Source organism: Mus musculus, chromosome 16, assembly GCF_000001635.26.
Source record: "Mus musculus strain C57BL/6J chromosome 16, GRCm38.p6 C57BL/6J".
In the NCBI taxonomy this organism is placed as follows: Eukaryota; Metazoa; Chordata; class Mammalia; order Rodentia; family Muridae; genus Mus; species Mus musculus.
In genome coordinates this window covers 93,907,589-93,914,876 of record NC_000082.6, presented here as the reverse complement: position 1 = coordinate 93,914,876, position 7,288 = coordinate 93,907,589, and positions in this window count along the sequence as shown.

Below are 7,288 nucleotides of genomic sequence, written 5' to 3'. Positions count from 1 at the left end.
GTGGGCTGGAGGGACGGCTCATTCTCTCTCTCTCTCTCTCTCTCTCTCCCTCTCTCTCTCTCTCTCTCACACACACACACACACACCACAAATAAAAATAATGAATCTGCCCTTGGGAGACAGAGGCAGGCAGATTTCTGAGTTTGAGGCCAGCCTGGTCTACAGAGTGAGTTCCAGGACAGCCAGGGCTACACAGAGAAACCCTGTCTTGAAAACAAACAAACAAACAAACAAACAAAGAATCTAAAAATAAAAAGAACAGTAGAAAGGGAATTTGAACCAGGACTTGCATCTAGACGATTAGTCAGGGATGTATGTCAGCTCCAACACATGAGACAGGAGTCTAGTCTCATGTGAGTTCAGACAAGCACATGCATGATTGGTGGTCACATGTGGCGCTTCTCTTAGAGCATGGGTCCTGACTGCATAGGATGAAAGGTGACATCATCCCCAAGTCTGAATCACAGAGGAAACAGGAAGTGACGTCTTGGGTCTCTAAAGGGCATCTAAACCAGGAAGTAGATCTGAGGAAGCTCGGATTACCTCCTGCAGGCCGCAGTACCTTCCCCTTGCTTTCTCTTTTCCATTCTCATGTACTCCCAGGACAAGTGTCTCTGTTCCTCTAAGCCTTTTTTTTGGCCACACAATCAGGGTCATCACCGCGGGTAGACACCAGCTCCTGCTCACTCTTCAGGACTAGAGCTTAACCAAGATGGAGTCTTTTGGAGGTGAAACACAAGACTGAGTTTCAGAATGAAAAGGAACCATGAGTCAGACTCAGATGAGTGCCAGGAACCCACTGTTACAACGTGGTATGAATTACAGCATGGCCCTTGTGGATTGAGAAACGCTACATTTGTTTCCTTCGAACTTGGCTCTGATCCCTAGAGGCCTGTAATCTACCAGGCTTTCTGGTTCCTCCTCCTCAGTTCAGGCAGCCCGGGAGGCCCAGAAAAGAAGGGGCTAGTTTCAGAAGTGACACCTGTCTCCCCACTTAGGGCAGCCCTACCTAGGCACAGGTCACCAGACCCTGATGTCTTCCAGCCCCAAGTTTCCTCCATCTGTCCCTGAAGATACACACTGGAGCCTTCCACCTGTAAGTCTCTCCGTGGGTCTTCTGTGGGTCTCGAGGAAGCCCCTCCTGTACTGAATGCTTCTGCCTCCTCTCTCCTGGACAGCACACCCAATGCTCTCATGGTTTGGGCCTTTTGAAATCTTAGACCTCTGAAGTCTCCCCAAACATCCTATGTTCAAATTGTGACCAGAAGTAGAAATACTACCACAAGCCACTTACTTGATAACGACAAACTGGGTAGAGAACCAGGATATTGACCTTAAAATTGGGAACCTGAGTCATAACTGCTGGTCAGGTTCCACCGGCTGCTGATGGCATGTCCCACAGACTGATGGCATGTTCCACAGACTGATGGCATGTCCCACAGACTGATGGCATGTCCCACAGACTGATGGCATATCCCACAGATTGATGGCATGTCCCACAGACTGATGGCATGTCCCACAGACTGATGGCATGTCCCACAGACTGATGGCATGTCCCACAGACTGATGGCATGTCCCACAGACTGATGGCATGTCCCACAGACTGATGGCATGTCCCACAGACTGATGGCATGTCCCACAGACTGATGGCATGTCCCACAGACTGAGGGAGGGAAAGAAGTAACAGCCTAAGTTGGAGTCCCAGGATCCACAATGGTGGAAGGAGAGGACTCCTAAGTTATCCTCTGTTTCAGGAGTCACATGTCACCTGACGTCTCTGTACACCGTGTGCTGGTGTGTGCCTGTGTGTGTTTGTGAGGTCTGTTTCTAGCTGTACCACAGGGGAACAGGGGCTCAGGACATAGCTTGGCTGGTACAGTACATGATGTTCTGGGACCAAGCCTCAGCACCCCATCAACTGGGCATAATGGTCTACACCCACCACTCTGGAGGAGGAGGAGGCACAAGGGTCAGAAGGTCAAGGTTCAGAAGGTCAAAGTCATCCTCGGGCTATGAAAGGAGTTTGAGGAAAGCCTGGGATACCAGAGACCATGCCTCTGAAAATACCTAACTAAGAGTCTCCGAGTCCCCGGACTTTTTCTAATTATGAGAAAGGAAAGCAGAAGGGAGAGGAAGACGGAGACAGAGACAAAGGAAAAGATTGCAAGAATTTTTAAAAAGTCTATATGACTGGGCAGTTGTCCAAAGTAAAATATAGAACTTCATCTAGTAAATTATTTTAAAATACTACCAACAGGGTTTGCAGGTGATGGAAGGGGAAGACATTAGTAAACAGCCCGTTTCCTGCCCAAGAAAGGCCAGTGAAGGTTACCCCATAAATCACCGGCCCCGGGCTAATCACCTGCCTCTTCCTCAAACCTCCTCTTGCTCAGCCAGCCTCACACAGGCAGGTAGAAGCCCAGCACAGGACTGCCTTAACCCTATGTAAATGTTACCACCTTCCAGCGGCTGGCAAATGATTGACTGACTGGAGCTGTCCGTGTGCCAGGACAGCCTACCCGCTCCTGCCTGGGGCATCAGCTGCCTCCAGCTCTGGGGAGGTCTGGGGATTTTTAGTCATCTCAGGCATTTTTCCAGCATGAAACATTTGCATAGACTTCTCATCTAGCCTAGTTAAATAGAGAGGGTTTTGGTCCAGTGGCTCCAAATAGGAGTCTGAGGAAGTGGGCACTTGCCATGGGTGGGAGACCCATGACCTTGTCAGTCATGAGTTAGATGCAGAGGGGGCCTGGGAAATGAAGAGGGAGTGGGGATGGAGAAGCCTTGGGATGTCCTTGGAGGTCCTTGGTCTAGAGCCCACCTCCTGAAAGGTATTTACATATCACACAAATTTGGTTTTTTGCCTTGTTTGTTGTTTTGTTTGTTTCTGAAGCAAGGTCTTGCCCAGGTTTGTAGCCCAGGCTACCCTCAATCTAAATCCTCTTGCCTCTATGTTCCCAGGGACTAATTGGCCTCTGCCCCTCATCCCACCCAATGATATCACACACTTTTTATTTTTTACAAAACCAAAGGTGCCTAAACCAGATTGAGGCAGCAGTGAATCAGACTTTAGAGACAGCCGGGCAGGGGTGGCGCACGCCTTTGATCCCAGCACTTGGGAGGCAGAGGCAGGCAGATTTCCAGGACAGCCAGGGCTATACAGAGAAACCCTGCATATATATATATACAAACCCTGTATATATATATACAAAACAAAACTTTAGAGACGGACATTATCAAGCGTGGACAAGGAGGAGGGCTGGTGGGGGTGAATTAGCGTGATGGCTTGGGTCTGCGCTGAAGAGATTCTGTGCGCTACACACTCCTCGATGGACCTTGGAGGCTGGGGTAAGGATGCTTTCATCCCAGGAGCCTGTTAGCATTCTGTCTAAGCTCCGCCCCACAGTTACCTGGCAACAGCCAGGGAGGCCTGGCCCACTCTAAAAGGGGCCGCTTGCCCCCTCCTCCCTCTCTTGCCTCTTGCCCTCTTGCTCCCCCTCTCTCCCCATTCCCTTCCCTCCTTTCTCCACGTGGTCATGGCCGGTCTCGACTTCTCTACTCTCCCTCTCTCTGTTTTTCCCTGCCTCTACTACCCTCTTTAACTCCCCTCCCCGTGCCCTGAATAAACTATTCTATGCTATACCGCCGTGTGGCTGGTCCCTCAGGGGGAAGGAATGCCTTGGCATGGGCCCGCCTAGGCACCCCCCTTCCCGCAAACTTTACCACACCCTGATATAACATATCTTTCATTTCTTTATCACCTGTATGGCAGCCACTTAGGGTCAGGATGGGTGTGTTCAGCTCCGTGCACAGCTCCCCCAGTGCTGGTTCATTTTCTCAGTCAGTCCATGAACGCCGATGGTCTGGATACGTTTTTGTTCCCGTGGCAGCTGAGAGCATAGCTTTGTGCTGGGTAAAGACTGCCATCTCCGAGTCCCTTCAAACGTACGACTCTCCCGTGTCACGTGTGAATCTGTTTTCAGCGTAAAAACCCATTTGCTCAGCACTTACTAGGATCAATGTAAGCGGAAAAGAAGGCCTCTGTTGCCACAGGCTACCCCATTGGCTGGGCACCAGGTAAGGTCCAACCTGAAGCAGAGGGAAGGAATCAGTCAACCTACAGCTACTATTAAAGATTTATTTTATTTTTAGGTTTGTGTGTGTGTGTGTGTGTGTGTGTGTGTACAGAGCAGCTGGGAACAGAGGGGGCATCAGATCCCCCAGAGCTGGAATTACACAAGATTGTGAGCTGTCCAGTGTGGGTGCTAGCAATGGAATCCAGGCCCTCTGTAAGAGCAATGCTCGTTCTTACCCACTAAGCCTTCCCTCTCATTCCCAAATGTCCACAAATTCTAGGAAGTACAACAGAAACTACAAGCACAACCTGAAATAATAATAATAATAAAACTAATAATACTGAAGAGGAAAAAAAAACAAATTAATGTTCAGCCTGTTGGAAATGTAAAAACAAAATTCTTCCCCCTCCTCTTATTTTTATTTTTAATTTATTTATTTTTGGTGTTTCGAGACAGGGTTTCTCTGTATAGCCCTGGCTGTCCTGGAACTCACTTTGTAGACCAGGCTGGCCTCGAACTCAGAAATCCACCTGCCTCTGCCTCCCTAAAGGTGTGTGCCACCACACCCGGCTCCCCCCTCTTATTTTAAAGAGAAAAACTACAGCAACAGTCTATTTAGGAAGTTACACTGGGAAGGTTACTGTGTCAAAACCCTGCTGGATGGGGGCCAAGGCTGAGGCAAACATGAACCCTCTCTGCAAATGCCTCCCAGACTACAAACCAAGTACCTTGGGAGGGAAACAGAAAAGTCCACACATGACCAGGAAACTGGACGGAAAGGTGGCTGATGAGCCCAAGATTTATCACTCTCTGAAGGACAAGGTAGACAGTAAGAGGAAGGAGCAGAGAGGAGCAGAGATACAGAGGGTTGAAAGTGAAGGCCAGTGAGCCGGCTCAATCGGTATAGAGGTCTGCTGCCAAGCCCAAAGACGGGAGTTCGATCCCCGGGACCAGAGTGGTGGAAAGGGAGAACCAACTCTTACAGGTTGTCCTCTGACCTCCACACGCACACTGTGGCACATGAATGCCCACACATACAGGTGCACACACATTTAAAAACAAAAAAACGAAAGAAAAATGTACCCTAAATGTTTAATTTAAAAGCATCATCAGAAGGGCATCTGGGTGACAGCTGGTCGGAGGCCTTGGTGCCCACCCTGGGCAGACCTCATGCGGATGGTGCAATTCATGGTCACTGAATGCTTTCTCAGGGAAAGGGTTAAAGTGAAAGCAGACTCGCTTGCTGTAGAACATAACTCGGGCAACTGACCGATGGACAGGGAGAGGCACGGCTGGGAACCTGGTCCTCTCCACTGCTTGTTCATTTGTGTTTGTATTGTTTTCATCCGTGGGATCCAGGGAGGTGCTGAGGATCAAACTCAGGTCGGCGGGGTTGGGGTAACCCATTGAGCCTTCTCTCTTGACCCCCTTTTTCTCCTTTTGATTCAGTTCAAGACCCCAAGCCCACAGAATGGTGTTGCCCATGTTAGGGGGCCCTTTCCCACCTCAATAAATGGAATTCCCCCAAGCCCCTCACAGACACGCCAAAGGTTTGTGTCCAAGATCCTGTCAAGTAACAATCAACATCGGGCTGGCGAGATGGCTCCGCGGGTAAGAGCACTGACTGCTCTTCTGAAGGTCCTGAGTTCAAATCCCAGCAACCACATGGTGGCTCACAACCCTCCGTAATGAGATCTGACGCCCTCTTCTGGTGTGTCCGAAGTCAGATCTCATTAGGGACTGTAGCAGTGTACTTAGATATAATAATAATAAATAAATCTTAAAAAACAACAAAAAAAATCAATATAACCACCATAGAAGGGCTTAAAAAAATGGCGTCTTGCCCGGCACTGTGGAACACGTTGTTAATACCACCGCTCAAGAGGCAGAAGCGGGGGGGGGGGGGTCTTTGTCAGTTCAAGGACAACTGGGATGACATAGAAATATCCCACCTCAAAAAAACCTCCAATAATAATAATAAACCATAATAATAATAAAACCATAATAATAATACAAAGATTAAAAATGGCTTCTTTGCTGTCTTCTTTCAACTAGGGAAGCTGGCAGAAGCCCATGGGACATTAGGAGCTCTTATAACGCTTTTGTCTGAACTGTTGTTGAAAGCTCTGTGATTTTAAAAATAAACTCATCTTTTTTTATCGGGCATATTTATACATGACCTATGTCCTGATATTTTATTAAAACTTACATCGGCATTTCTAACAGATTGGTGTGATTTGGGGGGGGGGGTACATTTGTAAGTACATGTGTGCAAGAAGAGAGGGAGGACCCAGCTCTGGCTGGAGAAATAAAAGGAGACCCTGGGAACGCAGAGGCCCCAGGAGTAAGTTCTCAGACTGCTGTGGAAACCACATACCCAGCTGTGACTTAGGCTGAGCCAACCAGAAAGGTGTGACATTGAGCACTGAGCAGCCAGCTGCACCTCACCTCTCTGTGCCCCTGTGCGGGCTGGGTTTATGTCAACTTGACAAGAGTCATCTAAGAGGAGCAAGCCTCAATTTTAAAAATGTCTCCATGAAGCCGGGCGTGGTGGCACACGCCTTTAATCCCAGCACTCGGGAGGCAGAGGCAGGCGGATTTCTGAGTTCGAGGCCAGCCTGGTCTACAAAGTGAGTGCCAGGACAGCCAGGGCTACACAGAGAAAACCTGTCTCGGAAAACAAACAAACAAACAAACAAACAAACAAAAAATGCCTCCATGAGATCCAGCTGTAGGGCATCTTTTTAGTGAGCAATGCAGGTGGGCCCAGCTCTTTGTGGGTGATGTCACGTGCCCTCCCCCAACCTTGAGTGGGCTGATTCAGACCTTGTGTTTGCCACAGCCGGGGTGGAGTCTTCCGACCTAGCTAAAGTCTATTGTCTGCCACACCTGCAGCTTCCTGCAAGAAGCCACTACCTGCAGAGCAGCCTCAGCTGGCTGCCCTGCCGAGATCCTGACAAGGGAACAAGATCCTGGCATATGGGGGATGGGTTTCCCCCCTTTTTGAGTTCAGACTCAAAAGTAAATATTGAGCCTTGATCAGAGAACTTTGTCTCGCTGTCCTTCCCATCCATCCACAGCTTTCCTTTTAGGAACCCAGGAGCCCGTGGCCACTGGCGGCTACAATGCCATCCCTGGGCTGGTGTTCCTGGGTTTTATAAAAAAGCAAGCTGAGCAAGCTAGGAAACAGCACCCCTCCATAGCCGGCCTCC